The following is an 11,599-nucleotide window of genomic DNA, read 5'->3' on the forward strand; positions in this document are numbered from 1 at the left end:
GTTGAAGCAGGTCTGCAGGTGTTTGTCTTTCTCTCCCCCAACTGTCTTCCCATCCTCTTTTGATTTCTGAGTCCTATCCAACGACAGCAATAACAACAACAACAACAATGATAAACAACAAGGGCAACAAAAGGGAAAAAAATAGCCTCCAGGAGCAGTGGATTCATAGTGCAGGCACTGAGCCCCAGCAATAACCCTGAATGGAAAAAAAAAAAAATTAAGGAGTTGGGCTATAGAGCAGTGGGTTAAGCGCAGGTGGCACAAAGCGCAAGGACCAGCTTAAGGATCCCAGTTAGAGTCCCCAGCTCCCCACCTGCAGGGCAGTCGATTCACAAAAAGTGAAGCAGGTCTGTAAGTGTTTCTTTTACTCCCCTACTCCTGTCTTCCCTCCTCTCTCCATTTCTCTCTGTCCTATTCCAACAATGATGACATCAAGAACTACAACAATAAACCAACAAGGGCAACAACAGGTAATAAATAAATAAATAAATAAATAAAATTTTAAAAAGAATTAAAAAATTATTTGTTATGGGCTGGGGAGACTGTATAACACCAGAACACCGCTCAGCTCTGACTTCTGGTAGTGCTGGGGATTGAACCTGGGAACTCAGAGCCTTGGGCATGAAAGTCTTTTATGGGAGTCAGGTAGTAGCACAGCTACTGCTTTCTCCCTAGGCCCATTATGAAAGCTTTTTTACTTTTTTTTTTTTGGCCTCCAGGGTTATCTGGGGGCTGGGACACACACACACACACACACACACACACACACACACACACACTCATTGCCAGCACTATGAATCCACTGCTCCTATGGCCATTTAAAACTTTTTTTTTGGACAGGACAAAGAGCAATTGAGAGGGGAGAGGGAGAGAGACAGAGGAAGAGAGACCACTTGTGAAGCTAACCCCCTGCAGGTTGGGAGCCGGGGGCTCAAACCAGGATCTTTGGGCAGGTCCTTGTGCTTCCTACTATGTGCGTTTAACACGGTGTGCCACCTCCCAACCCCAAAAGTTTTTAAACTTGTATTTTAAACTGCAAATTAGATTCAGATCCTTTAATCAGCACAGAAAGCTGGCATTAGATAAAAAGTTTACAGCAATTAAGTAGCTCAGTGTACTAATTTACATTTTGTATTAAGTCTTATGTATATGGTGACTCAAATATCTGGACCCAGGGGATTCAGGTGGTAGCGCAGCAAGTTAAGTGCATGCGGTGCAAAGTGCAAGGATGGGCGTAAAGATCCCAGTTCAAACCTCCGGCTCCCCACCTGCAGGGGAGTTGCTTCACAGGTGGTGAAGCAGGTCTGCAGGTGTTTATCTTTCTCTCCCCCTCTCTGTCTTCCCCTCCCCTCTCCATTTCTCTCTGCCCTACCCAATTACAACAACAATAATAACTACAACAATAAAACAAGGACAACAAAAGAGAATAAATAAATAAATAAATAAATAAAACCCCAATTAACCTTTCTACTCACAGGTGCTTTGCTGGAGTTCCTCTGGCCCCAGCATCCACAGCACAGGCAGTTTGCTGTCAAACTAGTTCACCAAGCTCACAGCAAACAATTCACCAAGTTCTCACCCCTTTCTGGAATTAACACAAGATCAGACTTGGTCTCTGCTTCAGTGTAATTACTCCAACACACTAATACTGAACTGATTCAACGAAGAAACAAAATTAGAGGCTGGAAGAGAGCTAATCCAGGAGAGGGCACAAGAGGTGCTAGGTCTGAGGCCCAGAACCAGAGGGGAGCACCATGAGTGGAACCAGGGGAAGTTCATGGATGACAGAGCAGTGCTATGGTACCTCTCTCCTTATCCTCTGCCTCTTTCTGTCTCTTCCTTTAAAAAATAGTATGAAACTATCAGCCAGAGGAATTGTGGCATCATGGATATAGCCCTGTGCCCTTTACTATAAAAATAAATAAATAAATCCAAAAAACAGAATGGGTACAGACTCCCAACCACAATTCCATGTCCTAATGATACTCCCCAGTTATTTCACATATCAAATTAAATCAGTGTGTCTCAAAGTGTACTCTATGAAATATAAAGAAGCTTATAAAAAATGAGTCTAGGGGATGAGAGGTAGCTCATTGAGATAAACACACACTACCACAAACAAGGCCTCAGCTGGGAGCAGCATGCTCGAGCAGCACCATAGAAGCCCCATGAATGATGAAGCGGTCCTGAGGTGTCTCTTAATCTCTCCCTCTCTCTGTCTGGAATTGAAAGGAGAGAGGGAAGAGAAAGAAGAATCTGCCAGGAGTAATGGTATCACAAGGTCTCAGCAAGTGAGGAGGAGTAGGGGAAGAATTTTAATTTTTTAATATTTTATTTATTTTCCCTTTTGTTGAAATTTTTAATTAATTAATTTATTCCCTTTTGTTGCTCTTGTTTTATTATTGTAGTTATTATTGACGTCATTGTTGTTGGAGAGGACAGAGAGAAATGGAGAGAGGAGGGAAAGAGAGGAGGAAAGAAAGACAGACACCTGCAGACCTGCTTCACCGCTTGTGAAGCGACTCCCCTGCAGGTGGGGAGCGGGGTCTCAAACCGGGATCCTTACGCCGGTCTTTGCGCTTTGTGCCACTTGTGCTTAACCCGCTACGCTACCAACCGACTCCTGCCCTTTTTTTTTTTTTTATTGTTGTAGTTACTATTGTCGTCCTTGTTAGATAGTACAGATAGAAATGGAGAGAGGAGGGGAAGACAGAGAGGAGGAAAGACAGACACCTGCAGACCTGCTTCACAGCCTGTGAATTAACCCTCCCACCCCCGCAGGTGGGGAGCCAGGGACTTGAATCAGGAACCTTACGCCGGTCCTTGCGCTTCACACCAGGTGCGCTTAACCCGCTGTGCTACCGCCCGACCCTCTGGACGAAAATAATTTCTAGTTAGTCTGGGAATCACCCCTTTTTCTAGCCCAGTTTCACAGAATTAGTCACTGAGCAAATATTTGAATCCTGCCTACCCTATTCTAAGTGCTTAGCGTCATCACTGTAAACAAATTGTTTTGGTTTTCATGTTGCTTACAATAAGTCGAGATAAGTGGATATTTAAGTAAACAATTACAAACAAAATATATGCTGGAATAAATATCATATGTATATAACACAAAAACTTTAGAGGATGCCCACAGGTGGCTCACTCAGTTAAGTGCATGTGCTAAGCACAAGGACCTGGCTTCAAGCCCCAGGCCATCTCCTTCTCTTCTCTCTCTCTTTCTCTCTCTCTCTCCAGAAGGAAGAAAATGGTTGCCAGGAGCATGCAGGCAGCAGCAATCATCTTGGTGGCATAAAGAAATAGGAGACCGAGTGCCAGGTGGTTGCGCACTAGGTTAAGTGCACATAGTACTGAGCCATAGGAAATAATAAGATTTGGGAGCTAGAAAAGAAAAAGAGGGCTGGGGAGACAGCATCATGGTTCTGCAGATGTTCAGGCCTCAGACTCTCAATCCCCAGCACCACCACATGCCAAGATTGAACAGTACAAGCACCATAATGGTTTTTCTCTCTTTCACTAAATAAATCTAAATACTTTAAAAAAAAAAAAAGAAGCAAAAGATCTAAGTCAAGCAACACGTGGAAAACATTAGTCCGACTGAGCAGTGACCAGAATAAGCTACATGTAGAGAATGGCATTTGGATGTGTTCCATCAAATTGAAAAAGCATCTCTTTGCTCTACACTCGCAAAAACTTTGGGGTACACTTTAATTTCAGTATTTATCACTCAACAGGGGCAAGTAATTGTTATAATCTCTGTGTCTCAAGAAGACTCAGCTCCCAAATTACTGTTGTGTATGCTTTTATATTATGTGGCCTATTGATAAGTACTTCGAAGAATGCCTGGCTCACAGTGGACCTGTGGAAGTCTTTTGCAGAACTACTATGTTATCTTCCTAGACCCCGCTTTAAAACTTTTTTTTTAGTGGGTTAAGCACACGTGGTGCAAAGTGCAAGAACCGGTGTAAGGATCCTGGTTCCAGCCCCCGGCTCCCCAACTGCAGGGGAGTAGCTTCACAGGCGGTGAAGCAGGTCTGCAGGTGTCTATCTTTCTCCCCCCTTTCCATTTCTTTCTGTCCTATCCAACAACGACATCATAACAACAACAATAACTACAACAACAATAAAACAGCAAGGGCAAGAAAAGGAGGGGAAGCAAAAAAAAAGACCCAGGTTCCAGTCCCTGGCTACCACCCAGGAGCACAGTGCGAAGAGAATGCTTTACAAGTGGCAGAGTGGTACTGTGATGTCTATCCTACCTGTGCCTCAGGAAGGAGTAGAGAGTCTGCCGGGGGCAGTAGAACAATGTAGGCACAAAGCTCCAGTGGAAGACAATTTCTGGAAGCAAAAGACCCAGATACCCTCACCTCTCTCTCACAGGTGTGGGGAAGAATGTAGAGAAACAGGAACCTGTAAAAAGTATTTAGAGGGGGTCGGGCGGTGGCGCAGTGGGGGTTAAGCGCATGTGGCGCAAAGCGCAGGGACCGGCGTAAGGATCCCGGTTCGAGCCCCCGGCTCCCCACCTGCAGGGGAGTCGCTTCAAAGGCGGTGAAGCAGGTCTGCAGGTGTCTATCTTTCTCTCCCCTTCTCTGTCTTCCCCTCCTCTCTCCATTTCTCTCTGTCCTATCCAACAACGAATTGCGTCAACAAGGGCAATAATAATAGCCACAATGAAGCTACAACAAGGGCAATAAAAGGGGGAAAAAAATGGCCTCCAGGAGCGGTGGATTCATGGTGCAGGCACGGAGCCCAGCAATAACCCTGGAGGAGGAAAAAAAAAAAGTATTTAGATACTAAAAATAAAAAACAAAATAAAAATAAGTAAAAGTATTTAGATACTGAATAAAAAAGCAAAAAGTATTAGGAGTTGGACAGTAGCACAGTGGGTTAAGCGCACATGGCATGAAGCTCAAGGACTGGTGGAAGGATCCCAGTTCGAGCCCCTGGCTCCCCACCTGCAGGGAAGTCCACTTTACAAGTGGTGAAGCAGGTCTGCAGGTGTCTGTCTTTCTCTCCTCCTCTCCCCATTTCTCTCTGTCCCATCCAACAACGATGACATCAATAACAACAACAATAATAACTACAACAATAAAACAACATGGGCAACAAAAGGGAATAAATAAAAATTTTAAAAAAGTAAAAAGTATTTAGACACTAAATACTTAAAAAAAAAGAAAGAAATGAAGGCACAGACTCAATCATATGATTCTACCCACGTCTCTAACGTTATTCTCGACAGCACTGATAAGTGGCTGAAGAGTATGTCATGTAAATACTTTGTCAACAGCAAAGAAACTCTCATGCCTGAGGCTCCAAAGTCCCAGGTTCAATCCCTGCATCACCATAAACCAGAGCTGAGCAGTGCTCTGGTTATAAAAAATAAATAATTAAAAAAGAATACGTTGTCCACACACACACATAACTGAATATTATTCAACCTTAAAAAGGAAAGAATTCTGACATGTGCTACATCATGGATGAACACTGAAGACATGTTAATATGAAATAAACCATTCACAAAAGGACAAATATTGGATGGTTTCATTTATTTGTGGAAGATGCTTAGAAGAGGGTTAAACCAGGAACAGCTGCTGGCTATGATAACATCGCCCCAGAACTCATTCTTAACCTGGGTCCCGCGGCAAAGAAGTGGCTCGCTTCATTCCTGTCCCACATCTTGGAATCTGAGTCTATGCCCAAAGTTTGGCGTCGTGCAAAGATTATAGCGGTTTTGAAACCAAAGAAAGACCCAACACTGGCCGCCAGCTATAGACCAATTTCTCTCCCCTCCGTGTGTTACAAACTCGAGAGGCTGCTTCTGTCACGTATTTCTCCTCTTACAGAGAAATTCCTATCACCTGCCCAAGCTGGTTTCCGCCCAGGAAGATCTACCTGCGAACAAGCCCTGGCCCTCTCAACTTACATTGAAAATGGATTCCAGAAGAATTTAAAGACGGGTGCTGTCTTTGTTGATCTCACAGCAGCCTATGACACGGTCTGGCACCGTGGTCTCCTAGCCAAGATCTTAAGATGCCTGCCTCCATGGGTAGCCAACACTATATCGTTTTTTCTCCAAAACAGAAGATTCCGGGTACATCTGGGTGACAAGTCTAGCAGATGGAGACCTGTCTCAAGTGGCCTCCCCCAGGGCTCTGTTCTGGCTCCTACGCTATTTAATATTTACATCAATGACCTCCCAGAAACTTCTTCAAGGAAGTTCATCTACGCCGATGACATCTGCTGTGCAACTCAGGCATCCAAGTTCAACATCCTCGAGGAAACACTCACGAAAGACATGTCTCTGATATCTGATTACTGTAAAAAATGGCGACTAATCCCTAGCACTGCAAAAACGGTATCATCTGTTTTCCATCTACACCATGCCTCGACCTCGCGTGAGCTTAATGTGCAGCTTGGCGGTACGAGAATCCAGCATGAAGCCCAGCCAGTCTATCTTGGCGTTACTCTCGATCGCACTCTGTCATTTCACAAACATCTCATAAAAACTGCAGCAAAGGTGGGTGCGAGGAATCACATCATTGCAAGACTGGCCAGCTCCTCATGGGGCGCGATCATCTACACACTACGATCATCATCTCTGGCATTATGCTATTCCACTGCAGAATACTGTGCCCCAGTATGGTTCCGTAGCCCCCATGTCCACTTGGTCGATTCCAAATTATATTCCTCCATGAAGATCATTTCTGGAACCATCCGTTCCACCCCGGTTCCATGGCTGCCAGTTCTTAGCAACATCGCCCCGCCAGATATTCGTCGGGATGCGGCATCATCTAAGTTCCTTTCCCACGTCTACGCTCGACCGGACCTGCCAATATACGCGGATATCTTCGCCCACCCTGTCCAATGCTTGACGTCTCGTCACCCAATCTGGTCCCCTACGCCTACACTGAACTTCTCTGTTCCAGTCTCTTGGAAACAGAGTTGGCAGTCAGCTGAGGTAAAGAACAAACACCTCATCACAGACCCCTGCGAGCGTCAACCCGGCTTTGACCTAGCACGTTATGATTGGGCCCTCCTCAATCGCTATCGCACAGGCCATGGCCGGTGCGCCGCTATGTTCCATCGCTGGGGAGCCAGAGACAACCCGAACTGCCCCTGCGGCTTCAGACAGACTATGACCCACATAGTCAATGACTGCCACCTCTCCAGATTCAAAGGAGGTCTCGAAACTTTACATCAGGCTCAACCTGACGCTGTTGACTGGCTACGGAAGAAGGGCAAACGCTAGAAGAAGAAAGCCACTAAACTGGCCATACAAGAAATACTAAACGGACTTAGGTAAGATGAAAATACAGGATGGGTGAGCCCACAACAGGTAAAGAAAGCAATGAGACTCTTCCTGAGACACTTCTTGTTTCTCCTATAGCAGCCAGTGTAATGCAAAGCATGACACGACCCAGCAAGCGCCTGTGCGGCTGAACACGGCCATGCCTCTAAATCTGTGAATTTCACTCACTAATTTCACAAAACCTAAGTCATTGGACACTGTTTTCCTGCAGGTTAACCTGAGATTCAACAAGAAAATAACTCCAAACGAGATGGCATGGCCCGAAATATTCAACCCAGCTATTTCCAATCTGATACGAAAAACCAGTTTAAGATAGTGATGCCAGAAGCCAGTCCACCCAGTGAATCACTGCTCACTTTGCCAGGGATGACGACCCGGGTTTGAGCCCTGCCTGCCAAGTGGGAGCAATTGTGCAGAGAAGCTTTACAAGTTATGGAGCAGTGTTGCCATGCCTCTTCTTCTCTACCTCTCTCTCACCCTCTCATCCAAAAAGTAGAACGAGTCCACAGGGAGTAGATGCATTGTGCAAGTGTGGAAGCCCAGCGATTTCTAAATAAATAAAATGCTTCCCACCTGCAGGGGAGTCGCTTCACAGGTGGTGAAGCAGGTCTGCAGGTGTCTATCTTTCTCTCCCCGTCTCCTCTCCTCTCCTCTCTCAATCTTTCTCTGTCCTATCCAACAATAATAGCAATAACAACAACAATAACAATAAACAGCAAGGGCAACAAAATGGGAGAAATGGCCTCCAGGAGCAGTGGGTGGATTCGTAGTGCAGGCAGCGAGCCCCAGCAATAAACCCGGAGGTAAAAAAAAGAAAGAAAGAAAGAAAAATAAAATAGAATAAAATAAAATGCTGATGCGGAGGCACACAACATGATAGGAAGTTTCACGAGAAACAACAGTCAACATGTGCAAAAACAAACACGCCATAACTGAGGGGAAATGGGCCTATGGAAACTAAATCAGATGCCAGTTCGTTTTTATTAAAGTCAGACTAGAAAACATCACCCGAGCTAACTGATGGCAGAAGTCAGAATCAGCAAGAGGCTCTCTGACTTCTGCTTTCCACTTATTGCGGGGAGGCAGGGGGACCGGGTGGGTGGCTGGTCAAGGGTGCCCCCCAAAGCCAGCAGCTCAGCAGTGAGGTGCAGGGAGAGGCCTGGAGCCAGTTCTGGCCCAACCCCTGGCTGGTGTGGGTCACACCAGAACGAGTCTCCTCACAGCTGCCAGGATGCACAGCCTCACAGGGCAACTCACACCGTCCCGGCCCAGGAAGAATGACTTCTCCCTGACAGCACTCAGTACCCAGCAAGGGCAGAACTCAGACGAGGCTGTGTCACCAGAGGCAGCAGGACTGTGTGAAAAGGCCGATTTCCCCACTGCGGAGCCTGAGCGCTGGGGTGAGCCAGGCCCCATGCAGGGGGCTTGTCCTGGCAGGGCTGGGGCAGGATGGGCGCAGGCCGGATGCAGAGTGCAGGGTGGGCACAGGCAGGGCACAATCAGGATGCAGGGTGGGAGCAGGCAGGGTGCAGGGTGGGCATAGGCAGGATGCAGGTGGGTGCAGCAGGCAGGATGCAGGGTGGGCGCAGTAGGCACGGTGTAGGGCGCAGGCAGGCTGCAGGGCGCAGGGTGGGCGCAGGGTGGGCGCAGGCTGTTGCTTTGTCTACCCGCCGCCTGGACAACCCACAGACCACAACCGACTGCGCCCAGGTCCCATGCCTCCCGCCTGGCCATGCTCAGCCTCTCAGTCCCAGTCCCACCCCTCAACCCCTCAGCCCCTCAGCCCCTCAGCCCCAGTCCCCACCGCCCCTCAGCCCAGGTCCCTGCCGCCCCTCAGCCCCAACGCCTCTCAGCTCCAGTGCGGCCCCTCAGCCCCTGACGCCAATCAGCCCCAGTCCCGCCCCTCAGCCCCCGACGCCAATCAGCCCCAGTCCCGCCCCTCAGCCCGATGCCTCTCAGCCCCGGTACCCACCGCCCCAGAGCTCCTCAGTCCCAACGCCCCTCAGCTCCTCAGCCCCAAAGCCCCTCAGACCCGGTCCTGGCTGCTCCCCAGCCCCAATGCCCCACAGCCCCGACGCCCCTCAGCCCGACGCCCCACAGCCCTGGTCCCGCCCCACAACCCCAGTCCCGCCCCTCAGGCCCGACGCCCCTCAGCCCGACGCCCCACAGCCCTGGTCCCGCCCCACAACCCCTGTCCCGCCCCTCAGGCCCGACGCCCCTCAGCCCGACGACTCTCATCACCAGTCCCGCCCCTTCAGGCCCGACGCCCTTCAGCCCGACGCCCCTCAGCCCGACGCCTCTCAGCCCCAGTCCCGCCCCTCAGCCCCGACGCCTCTCAGCCTCAGTCCCGCCCCGACGCCCCTCAGCCCCGGTCCCCACCACCCCTCAGCCCCAGTCCCGCCCCTCAGCCCCGGTCCCCACCTCCCCTCAGCCCCAGTCCCCACCGCCCCTCAGCACCAACGCCCCTCAGCCCCGGTCCCGGCCGCCCTTCAGCTCCTCAGCCCCGACGCCTCTCAGCCCCCGACGCCCCTCAGCTCCGACGCTCCTCAGCCCCGGTCTCCACCGCCCCTCACTACGATACCCCTCAGCCCCCGACGCCCCTCAGCCCCGGTCTCGGCCGCCCCATAGCACCTCAGCCCCAGTCCCGGCCGCCCCTCAGCCCCCCCCCCCCCCCGGCCACCCCTCCGGGACGCAGACCCCGCTCGGGGCACAGACACGGCCGCTCGGACGGACGCTCACCCCGGAGGCTCTTCCCGTCGCTGCTGCTGCCGCCGCTGGGACCGCGGCCGTCGCCCCCGCCCCCGCCGCCACCGCCCGCACCGCCGTCTGCACCGGCGCCAGCGCCCCCGGCCATCCTCCTCCCGCCGCCGCCCGGCTCCTGTCAGACACTCAGGCTCCGCGGCGGCTCCGGGCTCCCCCGGCCGCCATCTTGACTCCTAGAAGAAGCAGGAGTCCGGCGGCCCGGGCCTGGGGCGCAGGCGCGGAGCTGCGGGCAGGCCCCGCCCCCGACGCCGCGTGCAGATCACGTGGGTGGCGGGGGCGCGCGCGGCGGACGGGGCGGGGGCGCGCACGCAGCGGGGCGAACGGGGGCGCGCTCTCGGGGGAAGGCCCAGGGCGGGCGCGGGCGCGAGTTCTTGCGACACCGTCGCGTCACTGGTCGAGCTGGTGGGAGCTGGAGCTGGAGCTGGTGGGAGCTGGAGCTGGTGGGAGCTGGAGCTGGTGGGAGCTGGAGCTGGTGGGAGCTGGAGCTGGAGCTGGTGGGAGCTGGAGCTGGTGGGAGCTGGAGCTGGAGCTGGTGGGAGCTGGAGCTGGTGGGAGCTGGTGGGAGCTGGAGCTGGAGGGAGCTGGAGCTGGTGGGAGCTGGAGCTGGTGGGAGCTGGAGCTGGAGCTGGTGGGAGCTGGAGCTGGTGGGAGCTGGAGCTGGAGGGAGCTGGAGCTGGTGGGAGCTGGAGCTGGTGGGAGCTGGAGCTGGTGGGAGCTGGAGCTGGTGGGAGCTGGAGCTGGAGGGAGCTGGTGGGAGCTGGAGCTGGTGGGAGCTGGAGCTGGTGGGAGCTGGAGCTGGAGGGAGCTGGTGGGAGCTGGAGCTGGTGGGAGCTGGAGCTGGTGGGAGCTGGAGCTGGTGGGAGCTGGAGCTGGTGGGAGCTGGAGCTGGTGGGAGCTGGAGCTGGAGCTGGTGGGAGCTGGAGCTGGTGGGAGCTGGAGCTGGTGGGAGCTGGTGGGAGCTGGAGCTGGAGGGAGCTGGAGCTGGTGGGAGCTGGAGCTGGTGGGAGCTGGAGCTGGAGCTGGTGGGAGCTGGAGCTGGTGGGAGCTGGAGCTGGTGGGAGCTGGAGCTGGTGGGAGCTGGAGCTGGAGCTGGTGGGAGCTGGAGCTGGTGGGAGCTGGAGCTGGAGCTGGTGGGAGCTGGAGCTGGTGGGAGCTGGTGGGAGCTGGAGCTGGAGGGAGCTGGAGCTGGTGGGAGCTGGAGCTGGTGGGAGCTGGAGCTGGAGCTGGTGGGAGCTGGAGCTGGTGGGAGCTGGAGCTGGAGGGAGCTGGTGGGAGCTGGAGCTGGTGGGAGCTGGAGCTGGAGGGAGCTGGTGGGAGCTGGAGCTGGTGGGAGCTGGAGCTGGAGGGAGCTGGTGGGAGCTGGAGCTGGTGGGAGCTGGAGCTGGTGGGAGCTGGAGCTGGTGGGAGCTGGTGGGAGCTGGAGCTGGAGGGAGCTGGAGCTGGTGGGAGCTGGAGCTGGTGGGAGCTGGAGCTGGAGCTGGTGGGAGCTGGAGCTGGTGGGAGCTGGAGCTGGAGGGAGCTGGA

At 52.5% G+C, this 11,599-nt stretch overlaps 1 protein-coding gene across 3 annotated transcripts in view; it reads right to left on the reverse strand.

Annotated features, from left to right (window-relative positions):
• The window catches only part of BTBD7 (BTB domain containing 7), a 54,552-nt gene extending 44,227 nt beyond the window's left edge, over positions 1-10,325 (reverse strand). Inside the window, exon 1 of one of the 3 annotated variants that reach the window (XM_060180980.1) lies at positions 10,052-10,323. The gene's annotated coding sequence lies outside the window, so the exon portion shown is untranslated. Of the gene's footprint in view, positions 1-10,051 lie in introns of all 3 variants that reach the window. The other 2 variants (XM_060180979.1, XM_060180981.1) reach the window with 2 other exon arrangements.
• Between the last annotated feature and the right edge of the window lie 1,274 nt (positions 10,326-11,599).

The sequence above is a fragment of the Erinaceus europaeus genome, chromosome 22 (genome assembly GCF_950295315.1).
Source record: "Erinaceus europaeus chromosome 22, mEriEur2.1, whole genome shotgun sequence".
Lineage (NCBI taxonomy): Eukaryota > Metazoa > Chordata > Mammalia > Eulipotyphla > Erinaceidae > Erinaceus > Erinaceus europaeus.